Genomic DNA, 16,999 nt, shown 5'->3' on the forward strand with positions numbered 1-16,999 from the left:
TCCTTCTCATTCTTCTGTTTTGTGTGTATCTGTGTGAGAGGGACAGAGTAGCAGGGGGTGACGCTTCCTAATCCTACTATGTGTCTGAACATTCAATTGCAGCTAGACTTAGTGTCTACATTACAAGCACTACAACTACATCACAGTAGTGGTGAATAGCAGACACTCTCTAAGGTGACAGAAGGGTTCTCTCTTCTTCCCCCCATCATCGTAGTAAATCAAGAGGAGGTAGCTAGGTTGACCAGAATTTTTTTGCCTAGCTGTGTCTACAGTGGGTGTTTGTGTGATTGGGTCAGATTTTTTTCACAGCTTTGAGATGTAGCTAAGTTGACAAGTTTAGGTGTAAACCAGGCCTGAAATTTCTTGGAAAGGATTTCTTTCCTAGAAGAAAAAGCAGGAGGCCCTGAGATGGGGAGCAATACTTAATACTAGAGGATCAGAGTCTGACTTGTCCCTCATACCTCACACTGCTCAGGTGGCAGAATGGCTGCACCTGCTTAGCTGGAGGTTCCCTTAAAGGTATATGTTGGCTTCCCCCACGCCACCTTCCCTGCAGTCCCCTGTGCTGGGATCAAGAGGTCCTGGCCTATAACAATGTAGGGTGCTAAGAGATGTGGCTTTATTCCCCTGGGGTTTGGCTATCCTCCCAGGAGTCAGATGGCCCCTTGGGGATAGTTGCCTGCTAGTGCAGGTTGAAGCAGTGCCCAGCCTGCTCTGACCTACCCAGGCAGAGAATCGGGGAGGTGTAAATGATTCCCTGATGCCCCCACTCCTTCAGCTGCACCCAGAGGAAACTCAGTGCGGCCAAGAAACTGGCCCAGAGTTGGCAAAATTGTTCAGAAGAGATCATTTCTTTGAATTTTGCCTTTTCCTGTCTGAATTGTCCAAGAACAGATGAAAGTTGCCTCAAGGATGTTTGTCCCCCAAAATCATGCAAGAGAACCCCCCTGAATGCTTTTCTGCTGCTTGTTTGGAGACTTACACCAAAGTGCTTTCAATGAGCTGCTTCAGCCGGACACAAGTCACATGGCATTATTTTCATTCCTTGATTGGATGAGTGCACCTCAAAACCAGCTGAACAGGTGCTTTGAGTACCAATTAAAGTCACTCTGCAAGTGGCTTAAACTGGCAAATACTCCTGCCTGTCAACTTACTGGGCCAGATCTGCACTAGTGTAAGTCAGTGTAGTCCCATTGAGGCTCAGAGCCACCCAGACTTAAGCTGTCCCATTCTCAAGAACACTTGCAGAAAGTGGGACCCAAATATAACTACAGCAAATTAAGGGTAAAACAATCTCACTAGCTGTCTTTTCCCAATGGAAACCCCCCCCTTCCCTGCAAATTAAAAGAAACCTGGCTGATGCCCCAAGACCTTGAGTCTTCAGTAGTTTCATGCAACTAATGGTGCTTTAAAAGGGTAGTTTAGCCATGGTAATCTTGGCAGAGGGGACTAAATTCTTGATTGCATTGTACTGGCTTTTCCGCTGGTGTGGTAGCAGGACAAAACAATTCAAACAGGCCTAGTGGTAAGGACTAGGGTGTCATGCACATTTCATGATGGCTGACTACAGGAGGCAGCAAGGTCTAGTAGATAGGGAACCTGGTTTCTAGTCCTGCCTCAGCCACTGGTCTGTGTGACCAGTGGCAAGTCACTTCTCTATGCCTGTTCCCTGCCCCCCCTTTTTTGCCATGTCTGGCTAGATTGTAAGCACTTCAGTGCACAGACCATCATTCACTACATGCATATATAGCACCTAACAGAATGGGGCACTCCTCTTGATTGAGGTATCTTTGTGCCACAGTAACGATACAGGCCTCTGTGGATGATGTGATCGCTTTCCTAATAGCACAGGCATAGCATTATGGCTTCAATGATCGGGATGGGGATTTAGCACCATCTCCAGACTTCTGTGCTTTCCCAGAGGGTCTGACCCTGTTGGCAGAGTAGGTTTTATGAAGGATTGTGATGCAAGAGAGTGGGAGGGCAAGGCAAGAATGCAGCAACTGCTCAAGCTTAACTGAGCTTCCATACTGGAATTCTTACCCCAAATCTTCTAATTAATAGTCAGGATTAACAGCTGCTGAGGTTGGGTCTTAGCCATCTAATCACAGCAGCACAGACTCACTGTGCCCAGCATCCTGAGAACTTGTCAGCCTTTCTAGGCCTCCAGATAAATGAGTTAGCAAATTAAAACAACCACAAAATGCATTTCCCATTTGGATGGGAACCATTCCTTCTATTGTGCTGTATAGAGAGGGAAGATTTGCTGTTGGAGTAGTTCCCACTAGCAAGCCCCTCACCCACTCTTGGGGGTCTAGGTCTGATTCCATCTGAACCCTCCCTCTTAAACACAAACACCTAGTCTACACTACTGATCAGTTTGCCATGTTCAGTATCCTTCATGCCCCCCTCAGTCACTTCATCCTACCTTCCAGTAACATGCACAACACTTTGCAGCCAGGCAAAGTGCTGGATCATCAGGGCTATATGGCCTTTGCACCTGAATCACTTTAATGCCAGTGTGGACATGAAATGGTACACCTGGCCCCCTTCAATGCTATCCTGCAAAGCACTCATGGCCTTGCAAACTCTCCCAGAACACACTGCTCCCAGGACCTCAGCTAGGAATTGTGGGTTGGGTACCCAGAGGGCATTGCAGCTGAAATAGTTTAGCAATTAGTATGGATGCAGAGCAAAACCGGAGAACGTGGATATGCTGCGTATGCTTAAATCAGTCCAAAACAAATCCTTCTGTTTTCTTAACATTACACAAGCACTTAAAGGCTGCAGTTGGGATCGGGGCCCCATCAAGCTGAGTGATGCATACACATATGCTAAGCGATTTGGTGCAGGAGCTTACATTTAAGATGACAAGACAGGGAAAAGATGTATTATCCCTGTTAAACCCATGGAATGCCCTTGCCTAAGGGCACATAGGGCATCTGTCACAGTGGGGAGTTGAACCTGCCTTTCCTGAGTCCTTGTCCAGCACCTTAGCTACAAGAGCCTCCTACCCCATTCACTAATCTAAATGCTGTGGCTATCCCATTATTTAAGTTACAAGAGGGATTTATGGCCACATTTCCCACTGTTCACAGCCAAATTCCCCCACCAAGGTGGTTGGTATCAGCACTGAAGCTTTCAGGTGCTTATGCACTAAACCAGAAAGCTGGAGCACCCATCCCTGTTAATGCTGTGGCAGTTCAAGCCCATGTGGGCCCTGAAGATGTGCCTTATCAGCCATTTATCCTCAGGGATGTATGTGCTGTGGGCAGCAGGGTGGTGAGAGGAAGCATGCCTTTCTGACTGGATTGTAATGGTTTTTGGTTTTTTCTTTTAACAGTCCCGTTGATTCTGCTCTTGAATGTGCAATATAAACAAAGGGAACTCAAACTGTTTTTGTCTTGTCCTTTCTCCTGCTGTCTTTATTTCATTCAATATGATTGCCTTGAGTCATTTTCTCTGGTCACTGAATTTGTGTGCATACCCATTTTTTATATATATATATATATATATATATATATATATATATATATATAATGAACCACCAGAGGAATCATAGGTGAACTCACTCCACTCCCATTCAGAGTCCCAGCTTTCCATGGATACCTTCAGAACTCACTTTCCGTTACAGGAGTGATCTATAAATGAGATGCTTGTATATAGTAAATAACTGGATACAGTACCAGTAGATGGCATTCAAGACTATGTACCCCATTTGGGATTTGTAGGACCAACAAACTTGGGTTTTTTGGCACTGCAGATGGCTTCCTCCAAGAGCTCTTTATATCAGCTCTTAACAGTACCCACCAAATACCAGCTTACACTGGATATTTTGGCATATCCTGGAATAGCTGGTATTGTCAATCTCCAGACATCTGAGAAACACAGCTGAGACATTACATTATTTCTACACACAACCATAATTAGCCAGAGGTGCAATCAAACCTGGCACCAGATTCACTGAAGTGTTCAAGAACTCTCATCTGCAAGGAAAGATGTCCAGCTAAGGCACTAGATAGCACCTTAGGAGAACTGGAGTCCATTCGCAGCTCTGCTATGGACTCCCTGTGTCAACCAGGGCAAATCATGTAATCTCTTTGCCTCAGTTAGCTCTCTACAGTGGGAATGATGCTCCTTCCCCTCTCCCAGCATTTGTGTGATGTCATTGATATAGAGCAATTACATGGGAATCTCAGCTTTGTTTTTAAAGTGTTCTAGCCCTTGTGGTCACAGAGCTTGCATCCTAAAGACTCAACCAAGAATGCAAAGAATCCAAAATTCATTATTGTTTTTAGGCCAGTCGTGATTTCTCTTCTTCCCTCCCTATTCACTCATGAATTTTGAACAGTTGGGGTTGGCAATACTGTCGGTCTTCTCTATTCAGACTGTAAGCTCTTTGGGGCAGACTCTTACTATAGATTGTATATATTTTTTACAGTTCTGAGTACAATGGAGCTTTGATCTTGGCTGGAGCCTCTTGGCATTACTGTAATACAAACAGCAATGCAAAGTTTTGACAACCTGGAGTTTCAAGTTACTAATGAGACAAACCTACCCAAAGATTCCTTAGACCCAGCACAAAACCTGCAGCTTTCACATCACCTCAGAGCTGCCCATAAGTCTCATTTATTGCACCCAGCTTTCAACATCCCCTGGGTCTCTAACTTGACTGTCCCAAATGAAGCTGCAATTTGTGCAGCTTCAGCCCATTTCCTCTTCTAATCACTCCTTTCCCTTGCTCTCATTGGCAGCCATTGCTGATATTTGGGGCCTTGATTGGGAAACCATTCCAGTGCCTAATTCAGGTTACCTAGGGACACGGTAGATTCTGTCACTTGTAGTCTTCACCTTAAGACTATCAGCAATGTTATCACTCAAACAGGTGCTAAGGGCTTGCTGCAGAAATTATCGGGTGACGTTCTTTGGCCTGTACTATGCGGGAGGTCAGCCTTGACCGTACTGGCTTTGAAATCTATGAACATAGTGATGTGCATGCAAACTAGGCCCAATTACAACAGCTGCAGATACAATGCTGTTCGCTGCCCATGATCATTGCTAGTATCCTTGTGCACTATTATCCAGTTCTCTCATTTGCACGTGGTGCATTTAATCTTGGATGGAGCACACACTGGACTGGTCTGAAAATTGGGCCCATTGTCTGCAGCTTCAGGTCTTTTAGAAGTGACAAAAAGCTCTGCTCTGCCACTCCCTTCAGTGAAGCTGATCCCCCTGCTTTTGTCAGTGCAGCAAAGGGTTCACCCCACAGCGCCTAGGAGGCACCAAATCCCTGGCTGAGTTCTATCAGCAGTGGCCATGTAGCTGTAAAGGTCCTTTAGAAGATAATGCGTGTAACTTATTGACAATGCTAGCCTAGGGGCTGGATTGGTCACAAGCCAATGAACCAAGGAATTTCAAATACAGTGAAGCCTCGTTTTGCCACTCCCACCTCACCCACAGCCTCTTGTTTCTCTCTCCTATGAGGTGCTTCTTGCATTCCCCTAATGCTTCCCCCCCGGCACTTGGGCTCATCTGTGCCCAAGTCTCTTTATATCTTTCAATTGTCTTTTATGGTGCTCAGTACTTGTTGCCATCTGCTCCCAAATGTTCCATGCAAATCAATGTGCTTTTATGGCTTTAATTAAGCTAATAAGCAGTGTTTTGTGTGATGCTCAGAAGGGATGCTGGCCCCGCACCCCCCCTTTCAGCAGAAGCCTTTGAAGGCAAGTCAGGTTATTCACCCCCACAGCTTGAGATGAGCTGATCCTGTGAGGGACTGAGCCCTTTCACCTCCTTTGGCTGGAGCTGAGGGCACTCCCCACCCTCTAATAGTCTCTTCTTGGATGCCTGCTGATGGGGAAGCAGAGATATAGAACCAGATTCCTAACAGGTGTAAATTGCCATAGATCCATTCAATCCATGGCTCTACCACTATTTACACCAGCTATGGATCTGGCCCACATAGTAGATCTTAACCAACCGGCTGATTTCTCCTCTCCCTTCCCATGAAGCAGCCAGACTTCCTGTGCAGTCCCAGCTGAGATTTGGAATGGGAGCTGAAAGGAAACACCATCCTGTGGGCTAAAAGGTGGGGGATGGAGCCGAGCAGCTCTGAGCTAGCCGCTGTTCAGTGTGGCTCTGACCTGCTAGGGTGGGGGAATGCTGCTTGAGTGGGTAACCATGGGAGGCTTACTACTTTCCATGGTCTTAGGCACAGATTTGTTCGCTGTGCATCACCCAGGCTGTTGTCACTCAGCATGGGGCAGCAGGTGCACAAGCTCCGCCACCCAGGCTTGCGGACTGGCTCATTAAAAGGAGGGAGAGGAATGGATGCTGCTGAGGGTAATGGAATCAACCCTGAGGCTGCCCAAAAACAGGGTTGGGGAGAAGATCCTCTTGATCTGGAAAAATGCATCAGGCCAAGCAATGCAGCATAGAAAAATGCAGCCCAAGTGATGCATTAACAGCACACCCCTGTTATACCTCAGAATGGGACATGCTGGTCCAGTGGATAAGGCATTAAACTGGGAATCAAGAGACTTGATCTCCCTCCCCTCCTCCACCCCTGCTACTGAACTGCTGGGGGACCATGGGCAAGTCCCTTCACTTGTTGCTGTTTCCCTTTAAAGCCCCAGCTCCCAGAATCATGTGATTTGAGGAGAATATCCATATTTCTAATCTTCATGATTGTAGAGAAGCTTGAATCCTAAAGACTCAGACCAGAAAGGGGGGGAACTCAGTGAATTGTTTTAATCTCCTCACTTTTATTTGTGTTGTAGCATCTGGGAGCCCTAGTCATGGCCTGAACCCTACTGCACAAACACACTTTTTTTGGTGCCTGACTCATGACTGACTTGGACATTGTGGCAGACAATGCTGCACTGCATCTGTTTCCCCTTTACCACTTTGTCGGACTTGTCTATTTCAGCACAGGTTCTATATCCTACTATGTCAGTACAGCACCTAGCACAGAGCTTCCAAACCCGGTGCAGGTCTCCAGATGCTTAACCAGTAACGCCCACCCAGCAGAGTACATGGTGGAGCTAGGCAAAACTTTTCAGCCAAAATGCCTCTTCACTGACATGCAGATTGGGGCTCAACCAAATAATTTTGCAAACATGTCCTGTTCACTGAATTGTTTGGGTCCAGAACAAATCAAAACCTTTCATTTCAACACTTCTTATGGCATGTTTTTGATTGTGTGTGTTTTTCTCTGGGGTTTATTCAGAATGACGCTTTTGAAACTTGCTTCAAGTTTATGAATTGAAAACATTTTGCTTGACCACAAAAATCATTGTTTGGATTTAAAAACTGATTCCCTTCTCCTCCCCCCACCACACCCCCCCCTTTCAGTTTACTGAAAAACTCACAGCAGGTCAACCCCAAACAATAGCTTTTCCAGAACAGCCAGGGACCTTCACAATCAGTTCACCTAATGCGCCCTTTCACTTGTCCACATGCTACAGGTAAAGCGGTGGCTAAAGGTCCAGCTGTTTCTGGCACCAAACAGCAGTACAGGCACTAATCAGCTGGAAAGGAGGCAAGGCCAGGTTGTCGGGTCATAGTACACCTACCAACTCCCCCCACCCCCAAGGACACATGAGTGAAAAGAGGAGTCATGTGGCTTATCACACTCACTGTCGCGGCTTCTGTTGCACTGAGCTCTGCTTGATCAAGTCCAGCCGATTGCAAGATGAGATTTTATTTAAAAGATAGCACTTTCCTTGTTTGTGCTGTACTGATGTAGGAGTCAGGCAAGTCTTGTCATCTTTCCCTCACCCCCACCTTGGCCTTATTTTACAGCAGGAAAAAGTCTGGGGGGTGAACCACCTGGCCAAGGTCCATGTCTGTGGCAGAACCAGAGTCCAGCAGGCCTGATGCCCAGTGCCACCCTTATTTCTAAACCCATCTTAGCTGCTCTCATAAGTCTCTAAAGGCCTTCTTAGGTAAGTCACCTGTCCTCACTCCCTCTATCCTAAGTCCTAATTCCAAAGGAAAGGAAGAGGAAGGTGAGGAGAATTAAACACTCTTGACCCTTAACCATACAGGGCTACTCATTAGGAAATTAGGATGCCTCATTTGCTCCCTGACCTTGAGCAAATAACACTTTTTTTTTCCTGTGCCTGTTTCCCTCTCTGTGAAATGGGGTGAATGTCTACCTCAAGGAGAGAGGGGCAGGTTGGGTTGTGAGGCTTGCTTAACGTTTGTGCACACTCTAAATTCCTCAGGCAAAAAGGGAGCCATGAAACAACTTTATTTGATTTTTCACCATATCACACACCCCCCTTGCCTGAGGAACTCAAATGTGCTGTACAAATATTTATTAAACCTTAAAGGCTACTTAATAGGCTCTGGTGACCACAGCTATTACCCTGTCTCTTGCATCAGCCTAGCTAGAGACAAACCCTGTATCTGTCCCTTTAAGGTGCTCATGTAGGGGAGTTCCTTGTGCAGCTTAAAACTCCCTTTCCAGTCCTAAATTAATCCTTGTACACTCCAGCGTGGCAGTGGCTGCTAGTCCCAGGGTAGCACACAGTAGGGAGTGTGTTCATGGCTAATCAGAGCTCCTTCTGAGAGGCAGAGGCTCTTGCCATTACAGTTGGAAGCATTAACTGGGGGACTCTATCCTGGGAAGCAGTGACTCTGAAAAAGATTTTGAGCATCATGGTGAATAATCAGCTGAACCTTGATCTTCCAATCTGACACTGTGGCCAAAAGAGAATGCAATCCAGAGATGTGTAAACAGGGGGATCTCAAGTAGGAGTAGGGAGGTTATTTTACTGGGTGTGACTGGTGGTGGAATGCTGTGTCTGGTTTTGGTGCCAACCATTCAAGAAGGATGCTGATAAATTGGAGAGGATTCAGACAGGAACCTCAAATGATTAAAGGATTAGAAAACCTGCCTTCTAGTGATAGACTCAAAGAACTCAATCTAGTTATCTTAACAAAGAGAAGATTAAGGGGTGACTTGATTAGTCTGGAAGTATCTACATGGGGAACAAATATTTAATAATGGGTTATTCAGTCTAGCAGAGAAAGGTATACCATGATCCAATGGGTAGAAATCAAAGCTAGACCTAGTCAAGCTGGAAATAAGGTGTACATTTTTAATGTTGAATACTTAACCATTGGAACAATTTACTGAGGGTCATGGTGGATTCTCCATCACTGAGAATTTTTAAATCCAGGTGGGATATTTTTCTAAAAGATGTTGTGGGAGTTACTCTGGGAATGTTTGATGGCTTGTGTCATGTAGGAGGTTAGGCTATAGGTGATCAGTGGTCCCTTCTGCCTGGCCTTACTCTATAAACCTTCCCCCACCATTAACATATGAAGCTGAACAACATCAAGCATGTGCGACAGGGCAATTGAACCCCTCTTGCGTGAGCTGGAGGCATTGTCAGATCAGATCTGCAAGGAGGAGGGTGGCAAATGATAGAGGCGTAGCAACTACTTACCTGTCCCACTCCCCACATGGACTCTGACACGTGCCTTGCCTCACCCAATATCCCCCTCAGACATACTCCCTTCTTGGCATGCACACCAACACATACCCTAAGGAACTTAAGCACACTTGTAAATCCCTGCACACATTCATTTTCTACAGGATGGACAGATGCACTCTTTCCCTTCCCTTTCCTCGATGTGCACGCATACATTTACTTTGTCCCCCCTCCAGGCCACAGTCCCTCTGACCTTCAAACCCACAGGTCTCCTCCTCACCTCCACAGTTCAGTTATGTGCACACACCTTGATAAGGCTGCAACACAAAGCATTATGTAATGTTAAATGCCAAGCCCATTCTGGCATTCCTAACGCAGCAATGGTTACAGACAAGGAGGCCTCAGCATGAGCATAAAGGGAGAACATTCGCCCTGTTAGGGAATGGGACAATGCTGAAAATAGAGTCAACGTGAGCCAGTGAAAGGGCTGCTCTGTCTAGCCTAATTGGCACTCCTCTCCCTTCCTGGCTCCAGGGAATTTCTGTCTTGCATGTTTCTTTCCTGACTGAGCTGCTGTGATGGCGCTCTGGTGAGCAGATCCCCTGCACTGAGGAGAAATGGAGGTGGACAATCCCCCTTCCAGTTTTATGGATTGGCTCACTTAGCTCAATAGTCGCATTACAACTGAATAGCCCTCAATTTTAGGTATTACACAAGTCTGAGGAGGTTGTGCAACAGCTTTTGAAGTGATCGGAGTATCTGGTTCATTATTTTGCTGTTGATCACCCTAACCTATCCTCAATCTTATCCCATCACTTCCATGGTATCTGTGCCCCCTTATACCTCACTAAATGATTCTTCTCCCTTCTTGGTGTTTGCAGCTTCCAGAACTTGCAGACCATTCTTGTGTCTTCCCTCCTTTGTCACTTAATCCTGAAGGGACATTGTGGGTCTGGGGTTGCATGTGAGAATGAGAGAGAGAGAGAGAGAGAGAAGTAGTTTTCCTTTATAGTCTTTCTGTTTTGCATTATGGTTCCCTACACTGCCTCATGAAGTATGACATAATTGCTTCAGAACAGGCTGCCTGCCTGTCACATCTTATTGCTTGGGTAGGAGATCAACAAAATGCAAAAATGCCACAATTTAAAAGCATTCAATGTCTTTTATGTAGTCTCCCCCCTGTTAGAAACATATTTAATAAAGTTTTGACATGTAGAAGGAGCCTCGGTGAGTAGTGATAAAATTCAGAACGGTAACAACACACTGAAAGGGACACATTAAAGTTAATGAATAAATGGGCTGATTTCCACTAAACCGGCAATAGTAAATAAGCAGCATAAGAAATAGAAGGAAAGGCAGGAGCTGTACGTTCTCATTCCAGGGAGGAGCAGATATAAATTGGGCATAAATAGTTGCAATGGGGCCTGATGGATATGAATCAGACTTATGAAAGGTGCAGATTTTTTTTTTTAAATGAAGTATGTTGCTGTCAAGGTCTGGAGAGAGCCACAAGAGAAATTCCACCTTGGAAGAAAACTGTCCCCCAAGACACCGCAGAGGGAAGTTGCTGCGTGATCGTCAGGAGTGTTTAAATGCAGAGCCTCTCACCCTCTAGACCACCAGTTCAGACACAGAAACTGTAACCACTTATTATTCGTCTTGATTTGTGCTAGGTGCTGTGAAGACATACCCCGGTTGGCGGTGTGATGGCATCCCGAGTAGACAAACCTGAGCTAACAGATCTAGTTAGCTCAAGTAACAACAGCAGTGAAGCCACAGCAGCATAGGCTAATGGGCTGAGTATATACCCAGCTCTAGGTTTGTGAAGGGTTGAATTAATCCAGCCCCTCATGGGATCAGGCCCCTTCTAATGAAGTATCAGTCACCATTCTCTCTCCTGTGTTGAAAGCCTCAACTGAGGGAACTGAATGGACCATGGACTCTGAATGATCCTAGGCCACATCTTCAGTGGGCAAAGACGCCATGTTAGTTAAAATGTGTTCACTAACTCTAACATGTTAAACATGACCGCCTCTAGGGTAGAAAGGGACATCCTAAGCTCAGTGTTAGCTGGTCATGGTTAAGGGGAGGGTCCCTAGCTAACATGCTTTCTGAAACACAAGGGCATGACCGTGTTTAACATCCTGTCCCTCCAGCTCAAAATCAGGTTGCTGTAAGCTGGTCATGAGGCACTTTAGTGATGGGCTGATGCAGGGAACGTTTTCACGTCCTCTGCCTGTGCGGTACCTAATCTGTGGCTAAATAGAGGGTATCCATTTCTAGGGCACTTTTCATTGGCTTTAATTTCACTTTCCCTAAATCACAAACACCCTTTTGTGTGCCTCCCTTTCAGGTTTTCATGGTCTTTTCTCCCACCACAGTATGCATAGTTTTGAAGCAAAAATGCTGTATCCTTAGTCTGTTCCCTTCTCTTTTGTGTGCGTGTGTGTTCAGTGAAGACACCCCTGCATCTTTGTAATGGCAAATATATTTAAAGATCACAATAGGCATTGATTCATTGAGTCTAAGCCCCTGCAGGTTTGGCGTGGAATCCTGATATTAAACTGATATGATCAGGATACCCACAAATCAGTGATTTCCATTTGCCTGGAGCTCTGAGTGAAGTGGGTTGGGGGGACAACATTAAAGGAAAATTCTTGTTTCTAAAAGCACTGTTTGGTGGCTAGTTATTTAAGGGATTCTGAGCGCTGGTGCACACACTAACACTTTGTGGTTCTGTGTTTTTTACTTGCTCTAATTATATGCTTGGCCTTGAAATTCAAGGTCAGAGATGTTCAGTGGCAATACAATGAAAATATCAGTACTTCTTTCTCTTTCCACTGGAGTTGGAAATGCCACACAGTTTCTCCCCCTCCACTCCTCTCCTTGCTGTATTGTGGCACATCTTCCCTCTGGAAATCAGAAGTGCAGAAGCAAGAAAATGAAAATACCATAATCGGGCGCAGCTCCCACTGACAGTGTGACCATCCCCTTTCTAGTGCCTAGAAAGGGCACTGAGATTTGTTATGCGTCTGCCACTAACTGTGCACTAGGTCAGGAGACTTGATCCTTCAACATGGATGCATTCTTTTAGATTCCAGGTTTAAATCCCCCCCCAGATGACCCATTCACAGCTCTATTATACAAAGCATTTTCAAACACACAGCTGAAAAGTTCAGCTTTGTTCTTGTTTTAATTAACAGTAGCTAAACCAAGAACATTTTTTCTGAAACTCCACTTTACATTATTTAGAGGCTCGGGGTAAAACAGTCACCCAATCCAAGCCCACCTTGTTCTGCAAAAACCAAGATCAAGCCAGTAGGCTTTTAAAAGCCCGTCTCAAGGCCTGAATCCCATTTTACCAGCACAATCCTAAATCAGGCATAACTCCATTGATGTCAGTTGGGTGGCACTAGTGTAAAACTGCTGTAAACAGAATCAGACCCTGGGATTTTTTTTAAAAAAAAATCTGAGTTACATTGCCCCATCCTCAAAAAAACTCACAAAAAACCCTAAACAAAACTAAGTGAGTGTCATTAGTCATTCTAAATGAGTGCAGAGATGCAGTGGGCCTGTTGTGCTTAATGCTACATGACATTTAATTAACTTTCCAACAACTGCATTGTACTATGTTCCGTGAAGAGCTTGTGCAACAAACTGGCATGGTCTCACGCTCTGTATTGCGCAGACCCTACAGTATGTTAGGACTCTCTCAGCTTGAAAGAAGTCAAGCCAATGGCGTGAGTTGTTATTCCGAGGACCCTTTGCATGAGCCTGAAGTAGTGATTCCACGTCTTCCCCAGCTGCCAATACGGTGCCGCATCACTGAACTATATAATTGCATATTTGTTCCTGTTGGGCCTTGAAACATTAGGGCCCGGTGTATAATTCCATGGTGTCTGTGCTGCCGATACTGCTGTGTAGCTACAGAATAAAAGATTGAATTAGGGGGCCCACTGCTACGTAGCTTCTCTTGGAGATTTAAAACAAAGTCTTCTCTAGAGCAGAAAGGGCTAATTTGTTTCTCTCATCTCTCTCGCGAAAGTCTTTGATACGTCTACACTGCAAAGAAAAACCCGCAGCGCTGAGTCAGTCTGGTTCAACTGACTCCGGCTTGCAGAGCTAAAAATAGCCATATAGACGTTCCCGTCCACACTGCAAGTCTCTCTCTCAGGCTGGAGCCTGGGCTCCGAAACCCAGCCAAAGTAGGAATGTCTTAACGGCATTTTTTAGCCCTGCAGCTCAAGTCTCATATGCCCTATTTTCTATATTGCTGTCTTCCCCTTATTAGTGAGTCATGTGCATGGAAATTCAAGAGATGGTCTGAGAGTAGTGGTTGGGTACCCTAGTTCCATAGCTAATGGATTAGGATTAGGGTAGGGGCAACGCGCTTTTGTTTTGGGTGGCGGCTGCTATTGTTTCAGCTACCTGGTTCTATAAGGAGCTTTACTGTTTCTTACGCTGATCTCAAACCTAGGGTAGCTGTTCTATCCACCAGTTTCAATGAGGTTTAACCCAACCCATAGCAATCCATCTTGCAGTTATAAAACACCAAACAGCTTGACTGATGAAATGAAAAATAAGATGTTTCAGGGGTTATAGCTCTGGAATGCACATCTACTTAACTAAACCATTAGTTTAAGTGACTGCCCTTTTCTTTCTTTGCAGCAGTAAAGCACAGAGAAGAATGCAGACAATATGACATAGCCGAATTGTTTCTAACTAGGTTTTTCAAAGTTGTCCACACTTCTTATAGTCTGAATGTATTTGGCATGGTGTCAGTCATCTCTGTTAAAGAAGTCCTCTTATGAACCTTTCAGAGCTTAACACCTGAGGGAAAGTGTATTACAATCCCTGCCTTAAATCTGACTGCCATTACTACCTCACTAAGAAAAAGGAAGGAAAAAACCCACAACACACCTTTCCCCCACAACACGATTTTTATGCTGGAGAACAGGGTTACCACAGTAGCCTCGTGCCATTCTCCAGGTCTCCACAGAACAGGCATAGGGTCAGAACATGGGTGTGGGATGGAAGGACCAACCTCCAAAAAGGTGTGTGGTGAGAGAGACACTGATCTAGCAGATAGGCCTTTGTAGTGAGACTCGGGGGAACCTCAGCATCTATTGACCCGACGTGTGATCTTGGCCAAGTCACTTAACTTCTCAAGGCCTCTTTCCTTGCCCATCCTTTGTCTATCTTGTCTCCAATTGATTTGTATGCTTTTGGGGGCAGACACTGTTCCCTCACCTAACAGAAGAGGGCCCTGATTTTGTTTGGGGATGCCTAGCACTGCTGCTTTACAGCTAATCAGAGGAAGTATCTTAGTCTGTGTGGCCCACTTATTCTTTTCCCTCTCGGGAAACAGGTGAAAGTCAGATCAATTAGTATGACCACTTTTCTAAGGTGGATATTTGTCCCCCAGGAATAGAACTTGCACATCTGTCTAAGCTTCAGAGACAAGCCAACGTCTGCCTAATAGGGGTTAGGAGGAATTTTTCCGTGGGCACAGATTACCGCGTAACTGCCTGCAGAAGGTGGTATAGGAAACCATGCATAAGCAATTGTCATGGGTAGCTACTGAATTTGATGGACCACCAGTCTGATCCAATATGGCAATTCCTATCTCTGTCTATCTGGAGTCTTTGATTATGTCCATCCCCCATAGTATCTGTGCACCTTGCACATCTTTGAAAGTGAGCCCAAGGAGAATTCTTGACTATATGAAAGCATTTTACAATGGCCACCAAACAGCTGGGGGAAATGGCAAACCCTTCTAATCTGTGAGAATATCAAACTGAGGCGAAAGGTTCCATAGCCCATTAGCAATATCCTGGCCTGACAGTTTCCGTGACAGTACCATGTTTGCATGTCATACATTCTAAGGAAATTACAGGGCTTAGTGGAATGGGATAGTAAACACCAGACAATCATCCAACTCACACCCTGGGGGACAAAGAGAAATGAAAAGCAAGCAAAGATCTCAAGTATTCTGCGGTTGACTGGTGAAAGACTTAAAAGGAAATGGTGGCAGTGCATAAATCTACTCTCCAAGGCTGAGAGTTCCACCTTTTTCTGCTTAATGTAACTGTAGATTTCGTTGGTTCCCCTTTGGCTATTAAGTTATTTATTGATCATGTTCTTCAAAGAAAAGTGGTTTTAAAAAATAAAGCAACCCGCAAACAACCCACACTCCACAGTGGAAAACATCCCAGCATGGTATCTTGCTTTTTATTACCTAGGGCCATGTTGAATCTTTCCTTTTTTGCCATCGGCAGCGTTGTCAAGCTGAAAGACTATCTTACAAGTTACTAAACAAAATCCAATTAAGCCGCTGGGTTAGAAATGTAATTGTTACAAAAGGTGGCATGTCAGATGGTGAGACGTTATTAAAAAAAAAAAAAGACAAGTCTGAGCTTTTTCTTTCCTAACATGTCATGAATGCTTCAGATTGAAAGTGTGCCATACAGATGTTCTTCCAGCATACAGCCCATCTCTTATAAGGTTATTCCCTAGGAGGGAAGCAAGTTACAGCAAAACAGTTGTTGCAAAAAAGAATGGATTTCAGTAGAGAGACTTTGAAATTAACAACATTACTTCTATCAGTAGAGCACAGTCTAAATAGCTGAGACAAAGGGTGGGAGAAAGTGGGAATTATCCACAGTTAACCACAAGACCACCCTTTCTGTATAGTTGTGTAGTATTTTTATTATTCTCGTATGTACTTCACACTATCCTTCACTAAGAGCTATGGCCTGGCCTCCATTTCCCAGGCTGTAAAATGGGGATCCTATAATTTTCACTCCATTTTTGTCTCCGGGGAGTCCTAGGCTTAACTTACTTTTTGTTGGTAAAGTGTTTTTGAGATCTTTCCTTGGAAAATGCTATTGAAGTGCAAATATTATGGCTCGTATTTCTTTACTCAAAATAGCTCCTTTTTGACAAAGCATTAAGTCAACTATTTCTTGAGCAAACCCTTGAGGTTATGTCCAGCACTGGCTTTTTTGGTATTTACTGTATGAGCATAGCCATTCACAGCTGCTTCTCGTTTATCCTGTACTCTATAAATTAGTGTAAACGCTAGAGGTGGACAAAGCTTTTTAGCTGGAGCCTTTTTAGTTGGAAAATGAAAAATTCCAGACACCCTGAATCTGCAAGAAATTTACTGATGAATTTGCCAAATTTGTCTAAACCCCAACAAACTAAAATTCTGAGAGAATCTAAACGTTGACATTTTCTAAATTATTTTTCGATATTTTGATTTGAAATTATTTTATTTCAAAATTTACTTCAATTTTATTTTTAAAACTTTTAAAAGCTAAACAAAATATTTTGTTCCATGCAAAATGATTTAAAAAACAAAACAAAACTTTCCGGTTCAAAACTATTTAAATAAAACAACCCCCCCCCCCCCCCAAACTCCTTGCAGGATGATCTGCCATTATTTTTTTAGAATGGCCATTAAACCAAAAAATCAGTTATTCACACAACTCTAACCACCTTGACTAGTTCTGTATTCACAAATTCCATTTCACCACTTTATTCTCAGTCCCTTG

Source organism: Natator depressus, chromosome 26 (genome assembly GCF_965152275.1).
Source record: "Natator depressus isolate rNatDep1 chromosome 26, rNatDep2.hap1, whole genome shotgun sequence".
Lineage (NCBI taxonomy): Eukaryota > Metazoa > Chordata > Testudines > Cheloniidae > Natator > Natator depressus.